We start from the raw sequence: 14,736 nt of genomic DNA on the forward strand, positions 1-14,736 counted from the left end.
ATTATATACTAGTTACTTATTTTAATCTTTGTTCGACATTTATCGTCTGTGGCGGTTTCATTACTCGCCGACGCAGATATTCTCAAAAATAAATAATAAAAAAAAATACATAATTTTATACAATAACACAATATGATACATATAATTTTCTCGTTACTACATAATATGTTGTTTTTGTTTCTTACTAGACGTTACAATCCCTACATTTGTCCTCTAGTCATTCTTGCTTAGCCATTTTTCACTTCTTGTCAATCTCATGTTTTAGGCATTTATATTTCCTTTCACCTGCTTCATTTTCTGCATTTTTATATTTTCTCCTTCCATCTGTTAAATTCAATAGCTCCTGTGTTATCCAAGGATTCCAACTAATCCTTGCCCTTTTACTTATTTGATCCTCTACTGCCTTCACTATTTTATCTCTCAAAGTTACCCATTGGTCTCCTACTGTATTCCTTTCCCCTGCTTTAGTCAATCGTTGCTTAATGCTCCAGCAGAACTCTCAACAACCTCTATTTATTTCAATTTATCCAGGTCTGATCACCTTAATTTTCTACCTTTTTGCAATTTCTTTAGTTTTAATCTATAGTTCATAACCAATAAATAAATTGTGATCAGAGCCTATATCGTCCTGGAGAAAAGCCTTACAATTTAAAATCTGGTTCTGAAACCTCTGTCTTGCCAGTATATAATTAATTTGAAACCTTCTGGTGTCTCCAGGTCTCATCTACATCTACAACCTACTTTCATGATCCTCAAACCAAGTATTAGTGATGATTAAATTATGCTCTGTGCAAAATTTGGTACAATATTCACCTGAAAAACAGTCCAATTGTTAAACAAAGCTCAACAAAGTATAGTCCAACATAGTGCAAGAAAAGTATAACTGTGTCTTTGTACGTATGAGAACACATTCACTATGCGGGTACAGTAAAGGTGAGCTAGTTAATGACTCAAGGAACATTATTGGAACATGAAGAAAGGTTTTCTGAAGATCCAGAATAGTGATAAGTGGAATTTTACAGTGACTAGCAGTGAGTGGCGGCTATGCAGACAGGATAAAGGACTTTTTCAAGATCAGTGTGACACTCTGGTTCTGATGCTCTTAGACCTAAGTTAATTAATGAAAAGTGCAATCTACGAACATCACATGCCTATATACATGCAGAGCAGTGGTGACTGACTCTCACTATGTTCTTTTAGTTTGTACTGCTCACATCAGTTTTTCTTTGTATTCCTTATGTTACACCTTCTGTATGATTCTTTTGTCTTGTTATGAGTGGAGTCACAAGAGGCTTATTTTCATTATTGTTCCTAGGCTTATGAATAAAGTATATTTGTGCTACGTGGATCAGTTAGATGTATTTCATGGTTACTACACAACTAGCAATGAGTTTGGAATGGTTTCCACATGTGCAGTCTTTAAGTATGTTTTCATCAAGTTTAGTCATTATGGATGCTGTGCTACTGTCCTGGACTGAACAGCTTTCTTTGGCAGTGACCACTTTATTGGCTTCCATTAAAAGAGAGGGTATCATTTCACTTTTCCTCCGTAAGATGATTCAGCCGAAGATTTGGAAGCATACCAAAAAAGGCTCAGACAGCATTTTTTGGCTCTTGGTGTGGCAGACTCGAGTTCGTGCAAAGCCTTTTCCCTGTTATAGATTCCACCTAAGGTGCATCAATTACTTTGTCAGCTTGCCCCTGGCAGCTCTGCTTTTGATCACATGTGCAGTTTATTGTCCAACTAGCTTTGCAAATGACTGTGTCATAGCAGGATAAATTGAAATCTACTGATCCTGCAAGAAACCAGACCAGTCATGCAGGGCCTGTGCAGCTGAACTTTATGAAGTCAGCCATAAGTGTCAGTTCATTACTGATACCCATAATGACTCTTATGTAGACTCTATGGTGCATGACACAGTTACCTGTTTAAAATTAGTCATATTTTGTGTGTAACGTTCTCCCAGTGGAGACACTGATATATTCTTCTCAAAACTGAATCAAAGCTTAGACAAGGTTTCTAGACCAAAAGCAAATGTAATTATCTGTGGTGACTTAAACATTAATATGATGAAGCCTGATAAGGCTAGCAAGATATATGTGAATATTCTAAGCTGTTATGGAATATCCTCCCTTGTTAATTGTCCAACTAGAATAACAAAAGAATCTTCCTCGTCTATAGATCATGTAGCTACAGATATTGATAGTAAAAAATGTCATATTGCTGTCCAAAACCTGGGCTTATCAGACCACCTCTGCCAGATCTTAAAAACTAACATTAATGTAGAAACTCCTCCTAAACTGTCTACATACAAAAGAATGTTTTCCAAATCAGCCCTGCATGAGTTTAAATCCCAGCTAGACTATGAAGATTGGAGGGAAGTCTATGCAGAAACCAATACAAATAAGAAATTTATCAAGTTCATGTCAATTTTTAAACTCAGATTTGAAGAGATGTTTCCCAAAACTCTTTATCAAATTAAAACTACAAAGAGAAATCAATGGGTGACTACAGGTATCAAAGAATCCTCAGAAACTCTTAGATATCTCAAGGCCATAAAAAATAATCAATCTAACCCAGAAGTTCTGCAATTCTACAAAAAGTACAGGAAAATATACAGAAAGGTGCTGCTAGCCGCAAAAAAACTTTCAAACAGCATAATATTACTTGAAGCTGAAAACAAGAGCAAAGCAGCCTGGAACATTGTCGAACAGGAAACATCTAACTCTGCTAAAAAGGACCTCAATTCACATATTAAAAACAAAGATGTACCAGTAGGTAACCCTAAAAACTTAGCTGATTTTGTAAACTCATATTTCAGCAGTATTGCAAAAAAATTACAGCAGAAATTTCCAGATACGTATGATTTACCTACTCAGAACCAGCCAACAAACTCAATGGTGCTCTTGCCAACTACGGAAAGGGAAGTGGCACTAGTAGTACACCAACTAAAAAATAAAACTTCAGTAGGACTTGATGAAATCCCAGTCTGCATAATTAAAGAATGTATACACTCCATAAAGGGCCCATTAACAGATGTAATTAATGAATCTTTTGAATCTGGATACTTTCCGGAGTACCTAAAACAAGCAAAAGTTATTAAGGGGCTCCGGAAAGGCTCAAAATCATGAAAAGTTCAATGTTTACTTTTTTGCGTTATCTGAATCTGCAGACTATTACCTTTTAATAGATATATAATTTATTCAATTCTGAAGACTACAACTATTTTTAAATTTTTTTAAAAATGTGTTCTACATGGGCGTGACCCACTGTGGCGCTGTTAAACTGCTGTCAAATGGTGTTATTATTAACATCCGTGTTCATCAGGTACGTTTTAGTGATGTGAGATAAAGTATGTGTTGTGGCTAACCTGTGATGGTTCAATATATATCGCTGGTGTGATTGTTGATTGTTTCATGTTTATTTACTCTGTCGTTATCTCGAAAATATTCGTAATTAATTCTGTTTCTTGAGTCTCTGTTTTGTTGAAGTATAATAATGAGTAAAAGTAAAGTTATTAGAAATCCTCTGAAGGCTTTTAAGGAAAGGAGAAATGTTGGAAAGCCAAAGGTATGTGTTATTACTGTAAACAATAAAGACGATAACCAAGTGAGTGAACCTAACCTCTCAAGTACACCTGCCCATAGCAGTCAAAGTGGGAAAGAAAATACTTCACAGAAGAAGCTTGGTTCAATTAGTGAAAACTATGAATGTTTTATGGGCGAATCAGATGTGAATGAAATATTTGATATGTCGGTTCTCAAAGGAATTTTTTCAAACTGTGTAAGATGTATTCATTGTAGTGAAGTTGGTCTGGAACTCTCCATAATAAAGCACGTAGGACTTGCTAGTGAAATACAACTGAAATGTGGTAAGTGTTCATACATGACCACCTTTTGGAACAGTGTTGCAGTAACTGCAACTGAAGAAAATGGTAGCAAAATCTACGAACACGACAACGAGCGATGCTTGCTTTAGACAAGGAACGCCTTCGGGCTGCAGACAGGGCTGTAAAGAGTCTAGAAATACAAGCAAGAGTAAACAGGAGGAGGAACAAGAGGAAGCTGGAGGAGGAGTTTGCATTTTCTCATACTAATTACATGTTTTCTAAGGATCTTCCAAACATATTTGTTTCAAACTTTCAGTAAATGTTACACAGTACCTTCTGCATAATTTAACACAGCCTTTTTCCAAAAAACTGTATATTTTTGAATATATAAATAAAAAATTCCAAAAAAATGTTGTGAATTTTCATTACAATTGAAAAAAAATCATCTTTAATAACTGAACTAAAATTTTGTAAAATCCCTGTATTAAGTTGTAGCCCATATTCCAATAAATAATCTGTAAAAAGTTCAACTTCCTACCTCAAATACTTTGTGAGGAAAGATGTAATTTATGAGCGTTATTTTAACATTGCAAGTATAGGGCGTTCCGGAGCCCCTTAAAGACTGGTGTTTTAGTTTTGTATTGTGTAAATACTGTGTAAAAGAGTTCTGTTGTATAAATCCATTGTGTTGTTGTGTCCGTGACCAGTTGAGATATTTGAAATGTGTTTGTTCAATAGTATTTACGTTGTATTTTGGAGGCATGTTTCTTCATGTATGGTTCTCTTCTATCTTGATTCTTCATATCATTTGACTGAGTAGTGTGTCAAATGGGTGTCATTGAGTTTATAGTTTCAGTTGTAGAGTACAGCATCATTCTCTTCATTTATTGTTGTCCTTTTCTGCTACATTACAGGTTACATGAACGACTTTAATGACGACAGATAGAGCAATATTTGAACTATTTTTCAACATAATCACCACCAGAAGTGAGACACTTGTCCTGTGTTGTAGAAGTCTCCCAGCTGGGAATAGAAGCAACATGTGATAATTGTCCTCAGCTCTTTATCTTTGTGAGAATGCTGAGCAGACAGTAGATATTTCTTAAGGTACTAGGAAAGATGGCAATCATTGAGAGCAAGATCAGGATAGTGCAGTGGATAATGAAACAGCTCCCAGTCGATGTCCAGAGCAGTTGTGCGTTGAGAGCATTGTCATGGATTAACACAACATGTGCATTGAGCATTCCACATCTCCCATTTTAAATGACCCATCACAATTTCCACAGTGTTTCACAGTAATGCTCAGCATTCACTATTTTGTCTCTGGGCAGGAAGTCAATGAGCAGAATGCTCTTCCTGTCCGAGAATACTGCACGCATTACTTTCCATACTGATCCAGTCAGCTTGAACTCTTGATCAGAGATCCACTGTGATGCCATTGTATCAACTGCTGTTTCATATCCATGGAAAAGTGGACAACACATGTCTGATCACCACTGACTATCCTGCCTAGGAATTCATCTTTGTCATCATAGTACCACTGCAGAAATGTCAATGCTATTCTAAGCTATTCAGTTTACTTTCAGCTGTCAGGTTTTTCAACACACACTTCTTGAACAGCAGGTACTTAATGGCGATTTCATGAATTTCACTGGCTGCTGTGATGCATCATCTTGGAGTGGTGCTTTTCCATAATATGTCAACACGCCAAGCTTCACAAGGCTGTCACTGATGAGGGACAGTCAACCCTCTTCAATATGGACACTTGATGACCTTATAGGAAGTACAATATTTTGGATGGTAGTTATGCATAACAACAACTAACAGTTTGTATGATTACATTCATACATATTGTCCTACAAGATACAAAGCATGTCGTCACAAACATCAATCAGAGCAAACTAACTTCAGGTCCAGAGAGGTTAGTTGAGCTGCCTTAGGACAGTGTTACTGTTCCGAATGAATCCACAGGTTTACATGCACACCCCTTCAGAAAATTGCCTAGACAGTGACATTCTATCTGTTTGGTAATATGTTTGGTCTGCACACTTCACACAGCTGACAAATTTTGATCAGCACTACATTTTCTGCATTAAGAAACTTTATCAAAGATCGAACGTCACACCATTGGTACGGCACTACTGATGATATTTACTTGTCCAGCCAGCATATAATTGGCATGACAGCTCTGTCACACATGTGCTATAATTCCAGCTATATGTTGTTATGTGGAAAAAAGTTAACTTAAATTTGATGGCTCTCATTAAATTTTTATGGATGAGTATGAAATACTGTTTAAAAAGGGGAATCTGGTGTTCAGTAAATAAGGATGACAACTTAAATTTGAGTGTAGAATGAGAAGCAAAATTAAAGGAGTCATAAGTAGAACAAGTCTCCGGTAAATTGCATGAGCATAGTCAGGGGAGAAATAGAATTCAGTACATTAGTTGAGGGAAGTGAACCTGATGTTGTGACAAGCAAAGTATCATAGCTGACAGGAAATGTTGGGAACATGAAGTTTCTCCAAGATGCTGTCATGCATTCTAAAGGTACAGAGGGACCAGGAATTGTGGGGTATTTATTCTAATGCATGAGTCATAGGCTTGTCAGTGGACTTTCTGTGGTAAGGTCATGAAATCCTGGGGGTACAGCTCAGCACTTGGAGTAGAAGATCTTAAATGGTGGGAAATAGGAAGCAGGATCACAGTATAGCTAAGAAATTGTTCTGAAAAGTGAGATATCATTATTGATGATGGAAAAAATAAGGACCTGAAGTGTCAAGAGACTAGTAGTTGGGTGAAAAAACCATTTGTTGCGGACCATAAACAAGAAAATGAGCAAGACATTGATAATAGATACAAATTTGAAATCTGGTGCAGTGACACAATTTTTCATTCCTCAAAACAACGTGTAGCAGTTTTGGAACAAACCGAAAACTGTAAATCAATGAGTAAATATAAAGGGACAAAAGTGATACACAGCAAAAGAGTAAATAAGCAGGGCAGATGACAGTATAATGAAAAATGTTGAAGTACCAAATGCAAAAATTGAAGAATCTTTAGGAATCAAGTCTCAGCAAATGAGTAAACACGTGAATAATATATAGTGCTCAGAAAAAAACTGCAAGAGACAAATCCAGCCAGAACTACAAAGCTTAATTCCTACATGTGGGGACAAATTCTATTTGAAGCAGCAGTGCGGAAGAAATCATCAGTGAGACAAGAGACATGATTTCATTGGTAAGACGCCTCTATAGAGCTTCTAGGCGTGTAATTAGTGGCATAATAATAAAGAATGTCAGTGAATGAAATGTACATAATGATGGTAAATTCCATTGTTGATGAGCACTGCAACAGGTTGGGAGCTGTATTTGTAGATCCTTATAAATTCTTAAGTAATAAATGTCTGGGGAAAGATGGTTTTCATCTTAACAGATTAGGTTCCATAACAATTAGCAAAATGTCCATTGATACTTGTCATATCATAAGAAATGAGGAAAACTAATAATTTCTGACAGAGCTATTACAGAACCCAAATGACTTTCAGCCAACAGTAAACCTAAAATTATAAATAAAACTTAGAGTACATATATCATGCACTTCAATATAAACTAAAAACTCTGAGATAGATATCAACTTTTGTAGGGAAAACAATTCATGAGGAGGTTTGTGCATACTTATTTATTCAGATTTAGATTACTGTGACCGAAGTGACTTTAACTGTTTAAACAAAGGGTGTATTTTTGAGGATTTTTATGTCGAATTAAGGAACGTAAATGTTGCTATAATGTTGATTTATAGAATCCGATGGAAAGTTACAAGTGGACATTTTGTACATAAATTACAGTTTCTGCTTGAGCAACTCAATAAAGAGCAAAAGAAAAATCTGTAGTTGTTGCTGATTTCAACATCAATGTGTTGGGTGAAAACATTGGCTTAATAAGAAAATATGGCTTCAAATTAAATTTTTCAGTATCAGTGAGAGAAAATGCTCAGCCATCTACATCTATTGACAATATTTTAATGAATTATGTTTTTGAAGATGCACACAATTTTTTTTTATTTAGGAGTTCCTGTTCATTCTAAATCTATATCTATACTCTGCAAGTCACCACAAAGTGCCTGGCAGAGGGTACATCTCATTGTACCTGTTATTAGGGTTCCTTCCTGTCCCATTCATACTGGAGTGCAGGAACAATGATTGTTTGAATGCCTCTGTGTGTGCTGTAATTATTCTAATCATGTCCTCAAGATCCCTATAAGTCATCATTTAATGCCAGTTCTTGAAGCTTTGTAGACCTTCTCAGGATAGTTAACACCTGTCTTCAAAGAATCTGCCAATTCACTTTTTTCAGCATCACTGTAACACTTTCCCATGGGTCAAACAAACCTGTGATCATTCATGCTGCCTTTATCTGTATGTGTTCAATATCCCCTGTTAGTCCTATTTGGCATGGATCCCACATGAGCAACATTCCAGAATGGGATACATGAGTGATTTGTAAGCAATCTCCTTTGTGGACTGATCATACTTCTCCAGTAATCTACCATTAAACCAAAGTCTACCACCTGGTATACCCAAGAATGAGCCAATGTAATCATTCCATTTCACATCCCTACAAATTGTTACACCCAGGTATTTTTATGAGTTGGTTGATTCCAACAGTGACTCACTGATATTATAGCATACTACATTTTTGTTTCTTTTTTGTTTTGTTTTGTTAAGTGCACAGTTTTACATTTCTTAACATTTAAAACAAGTTGCCAATCTTTGCACCACTTTGAAATCTTATCAAGCTCTGACTGAATGTTTATGCAGCTTCTTTCAGATGGTACTTCATTATAGATAACTGCATAATCTGCAAAAAGTCTAAGGTTACAGTTAAGATTATCTGCAAGGTCATTTATATGCAATATGAACAGCAATGGTCCTAACACACTTCCCTGGGGCACACATGATGGTACTTCTACATCTGATGATGACTCTCTACCTGAGGTAACATGCTGTGTCCTCCCAATCAAAAAGTCCTCAATCCAGTCACAAATTTCACTTGATACACCATATAATTGTACTTTTGACAATAAGCATAGGTGTTGCACTGAGTCAAATGCTTTTCAGAAACCAAGAAATACTATGTTTACTTGACTGCCTTGATCCAGAGTCTTCAGTATGTGATGTGGGAAAAGTGTAAGTTGCATTTCACATGATCGATATTTTTGGAATCCATGCTAGTTAGCACTGATGAAGTCATCCTGTTCAAGATACCTCATTGTGTTTTAGATCAGAATATGTCCTAAAATTCAGCAACAAATTAAGGTCAAGGATAGTGAATGGTAGTTTGGAGATCGCTTCTACTACCTTTCTTGTAGTCAGGTGTGGCCTGTTCTTTTTTCCAAGACAGTTTTTTTTCTCAAAGTAGTTCAAGGGGTCTATGATAGAGTATAGTTAGTAGAGCAGCTAACTCAGCTGCAAATTTGATATGGAATCTGACAGGAATTCTAGGGACCATGGTGCTTCATTCTGTCTTAATGATTTCAGCTATTTCTTAACACCACTAACACTAATACTTATTTCATTCACATTTTTAGTGGTCCAAGCATTAACTTGAGGCAATTCTTCTGGGTTTTTCTTTATAAAGGAACATTTAAAAACAGAGTTTAGCATTTCAGCTTTTGCTTTGCTACCCTCAATTTCAGTTCATGTCTCATTCTCCAGTTACTGGACACTAACTTTGGTGCCACTAACAGTCTTTACATAGAACCAGAATTTCTTTGCGTTTTGTGAAAGATCGTGTGACACTATCCTGCTATGGTAGTCATTGAAGGCATCACACATTGCTCTCTTGACAGCCAAATGCGTTTCATTCGGCGTGTCTCTATCTACAGCCCTACACTTTGTTTTACAGCAATTATGATGTAACCTCTATTTCTTTTGACGTTTGTTTACAGTGTGTTTACACCATGGAGGTTCCCTAATATTATGAACTGTTCAACTGGATACATATATATCCATTGCATTGTTGTCAATTATTCTTTTAAACTTGAACCAGAGTTCCTCTACATGCTCCGGCCCTCTGCTGGAAGTTTCAAGTTGTTCATTGAGATATGACACTAGTTATTTTTTATCTAGTTTACTGGACATATATATCTTTTTGATTCATAAAGTTGTCCTTTGTTCTTTGGTAATCATCGTTGTCACAGCTGTGTCATGGTCACTAGTACCTGTTTTGATGTGAACATCCTTAAAGAGGTGGGGTCTATTTGTTGTCATTAGATACAATATATTTCCATTATGAGTGGGATTCCTAACTATCTGTTCTGGGAACATTTCAGAGAAGCCATAGAATGTTTCACAGGATGTCTTTTCACCCCCACTACCAACAAAACTACAGTTTTCCAAATTAATTATTGGATTATTAAAGTCTCCAGTGATGATTACAGTATGATTGGGGAACTTAAATACAAGTGATATGAGGTTTTCTCTGAGGTTTTCGTATACATCAGGACATGAGCCAGGTGGGCGATAGAAGAATCCAGATAATATTTTATGCCCATCCCTGATAGTATTGCTTAAAATATCTCACATGCAGCACCAATTTCTGTATTGTTGGCTTTGAGTTTCTTGTCTACTGTGACAAATTGGCTGGCTCTGAGCACTATGGGACTTACTACTGTGACAATGACATTAACTCCATTTCCCATTTTCCTATCTTTTTGATATACACTTAAATTTTCCCAAAAAAATCTCACTGCTATCAGTTTCAGATCTTCACCAGGTTTCTGTCCCTAGTATTATGTTACCTTCACTGCTTTTCAGGAGCACTTCAAACCCTTCCACTTTGTTGTGAATGGTTTGGCAGTTCAGTATTAGGATTTTAATACTCTCACCTGTGGGAGGCATTTCTTTTGATCCTACACTGATACTTCTTGGTTTCCTACAGCTGTTGTTATCTGGATTGGATGGAGAGTCACCTAATCAGAAAAACCATTGTGTGCACCTCACACACAGTCAGCTACCTGAGCATCAGCCTTTGATATGTAGTGCACACCTGGCCAAATTAGATAGACCCTACAGTTCTCAACCCTATCGCAAAAGTCCAGGAAGTCACAACCCAGCTTGTCACAGAACATTCGAAGTGTCTGATTCAGTCCTTCCACTTCACTCAGAAGCAAACAGCCATGATCAGTTCTGGGGAAAATGCAACAAATTATGAGCTTCATTGAAACTCCAGGCACAAGGCTGGTCTTCTCAACCTTCTCTGCCAGTCACTGGAATGATGCAAATATGACCTTGGAGCCCATACGACAGGCACCATTTTTTTCCAATCTGTGCAAAAATATGCAGTTGGTTGCATCCTGTTCACTCAAAGGCTGCTGAAATAACCCCTTCAGCATGTTGGATGAGGCCTCCAGGCGCAAACATTCAGTGCACCTGGTGCCCTTCCCTGTCCCCTGCCACTTTTTCCACAAGGGCACCATCATTTGCCATACATGTCAACTGCCATTGATTAATAGACTTCTACACTTTTGTGTTTGGCTCCTCTTGACACTAGACAGAACAGATTTCCCAAAAACAAGTAAAGTGAGTCATACTGGCTAAGTTTCAGTTTCATTGAAAGACAGCACCTCAAACTTGCTCGTTAGGGGGATCGGTACAACAACCTGGATCCTCTCTGGTTCCCTTCCACCCTCTGTGGAGGCCTAAATCGCCCATTGACACATCACTCACAGTCAAGTGGATGAGTAGTGACAGATCCTGTACTTTCTGCAGAGGAGACAGGATCAACAGGAGACAGGATCAACCTGAGGTGTATCTGGTACAGGTACACGACTCTCACAAGATCTTCAAACACATCAATCTGCAACAGCTGCCAATCATTTGACATTAGTCAGGTAGATTTTGATAAATAATTTTAAATTAAGCCAGCTGATTATCTTTTAATCTGTTGAGCTAAAAATTTGCTAACTCCCCAGAAGAGTTGAAGCAAATACACAAAGCAAGATTTCCATTAAGGCAACACAAAAACCTGTGGCAAAAGTTACTAGTTTCCTGAAATGTGTAGAGGTTAATTATAATTGTTAGCAAACTCAAAAACAGAGTTAATTTACAATAAGTGTAGATAATATATAGGGCTACTCCACTTTAAGGGAAAACTAGATGTAACACAATATGTTGGTTAGAATATCTGCTGCAGTAACTAAATCACAAACACCAATTTATTACATATGACTTGTAGATTTTATGCAAAGGAAAGCAGCAGTTTCTGATAATTCTCAAAAATGCACATTTATTTGCATTGATATACAATCAAATCCAGAGGTAATGTATTCTTTGGCAGTAACTGTCAACCACAAATGATGATTTTTTATGAAATAACTTGCATATCCAAAACTCTCGTGCTGGTAACTTATGAAAATATAGCCTTATTATGTTTGTCCACAATAATTTGATGATTGACACAGTGGCTGTCAGGAATGGCTCTGCCCCCACATTATGGCTGCTGAGGGGAGAAGAGTGGTCAGGCGAAGGCAGCAGTGCCGATAATGCTACCCGAGTTGTGTACTGAACACAAAATTGGAGGTGGCACTCACAGAAATACTGCCCACTTAAGTAAACATTTCAATTGGATCAGAAATTGCGTAATTTGTTGATGTATTCATGCTCGAGAGTTTTATCTGCAACTTATGTATTATTTGTTCCTTGAAAATAATGAAAAATGGAAGTAGATGAATGTACAACTTATGACTCTATGAACTGAAAGACAAAAACTGATTTTTGGAATCTGTTTGCGCATTGCATTTATTGAATATAGCACAACTGTAATGCTTACAGAGTGTAATTAACTGTGCATGAAAGAACTGTCAAAATGATGTTAACTAAAGATCATTGCCATTTGTGTTTGATTTAAGATGATAATAATAATAATAATAATCACCACCACCACCACTTGAGTCTATGGTATTGACGACAACTTTATTGATAGCAATTTTTATTATTCCATCTTGCCTAGCTAGCTGCAACCACTGTGCTGCATTCTGCGAAGGCATGACAACCAATAAGCTGTCTGTCCACATGAATGGCCACCGACAAACTGTGGCCAAGAAACAAGTGGACCACCCTGTTGCAGAACACACTGCCAAACATAATATCCTTCATTTCAATGACTAATTCACAGCCTGTGCCATTTGGATCCTTCCCACCAACACCAGCTTTTCTGAACTGCGCAGGTGGGAACGTTCCCTGCAATACATCCTACGTTTCCATAACCCTCCTGACCTCATTCTGCAGGTTATCAAAGTTTTGCATAAAGTGGTAAGACACCTACTATCTATAATAGTAAACTAATGTTTTGAAAATGGATGTTTCCCAGAGGTGCTAAAGTATGGAGAAGTAAAACTGCTATTTGCAAAAAGGAACAAGAGAAGATGTAGGAAATTATTGTCCCATATCTCCTCTTCCACTCATGTCAAGTTTTGAAGAAGCTGCTGCCGTCCATATTCAAAATTCTACTGAAAACTATGAGATTATTTCGAAAAATCGGTTTGGCATACAGTGTAGAAAAGCACTGTACATATGCAATTAACAAGTTTCTTGGCAAGATTAGCATATCATTAGACAATAAGATAAAGTTGCAGGAATCTTTTGTAAGCTTCGACTCAGTAAAACATGTACTTCTTATCTGTAAACTTGATAGGTATGGAATTAGGCATAGTGTTATACATTGGCTTACTTCATACCTCTGCAACAGGAAACAAAAAGTGTCTGCAAATGCAGCAAATTATTCTTTAAAATGAGAGTAACACAAGGTATCCCTCAAGGCTATATCATAGGACCTATTTTGTTTCTGTTCTTCAGTAATGACCTACTAATTGATACAAATGCCCCATCAGTTTCATTGGCATCTGTGTTAATTGAGAAACATGACACAGAAAATATTCTTGTCTGCACCACCAATACAGTATATAATTTAAAACATGGTTTCATCTCAATGGATTAATCCTGAAAATCACTAAATACCATATGATCCAGTTCAGAATAAAACAATCAACATTCCAGTAAATTAAAATAATCCAGAAAAATCAAAATCTAGAAGAAATGGATCCTGTGTAATTTTTTGAATCAAACCTAGAGAAGGATTTAAATTGGAATAAATATGTGGAATAGCTAGTACATCAATTATGTAGCTTTGCATTTACAATCCAAATATTAGATAATGCCACTAACATGGAACAAGAAAATTATGTACCATAGCTTCATCCATTCAGTTATAAGGTATGGTGCTGTTTTTTGGGGGAAATTCGAGCAACATAATGAACATACTAAAATTATTGAGAAATATTATTAGAGACGTGCTGTGCATTCAAGGAAATGTGTTATTCATTATTTAAAAATCTGTAATTATTAACAGCTCTCTATCTCTCTCTCTCTCTCTCTCATATATATAATCATTTTGTCAGCATAGCAATTTAGAATTATGCAAAGAGAACTGCTTTCATCATCCTCATAATACAAGAAATAAAGATAATTTTATGCCTCCTGCTCATTGTTTAAACTTACATGCTCAGATTCCCCTATATTTGGGAATGAAAATTACAACAGACTAAAAGCCAAGAACATTCTGAACACAAACCTACAATGTAACTGGACAGATAAAAAAATCTACTCACCAAGCAGTGGCAGGAGAATATCCTTTCAAAGGCGTTAAAATTTGCAAGGTCGCAGAGCCAGTGGCTCCTCCTTCTGGCACAAAGGTTGAAGGGAAGGAAGAGAGGAAAGGACTGGTGAGGTTTAGGAGAAGGGTTAGAGTTTGAAAAAGTCATCTAGGGCCCCAGATCAGTGGATACTTACCAGATGGGAATTGCAATAGATGAAATTTGAAGACCTGAGAGTTTAAAGATGGAAAAAT

The sequence above is a fragment of the Schistocerca americana genome, chromosome 1, assembly GCF_021461395.2.
Source record: "Schistocerca americana isolate TAMUIC-IGC-003095 chromosome 1, iqSchAmer2.1, whole genome shotgun sequence".
Taxonomy (NCBI): Eukaryota; Metazoa; Arthropoda; class Insecta; order Orthoptera; family Acrididae; genus Schistocerca; species Schistocerca americana.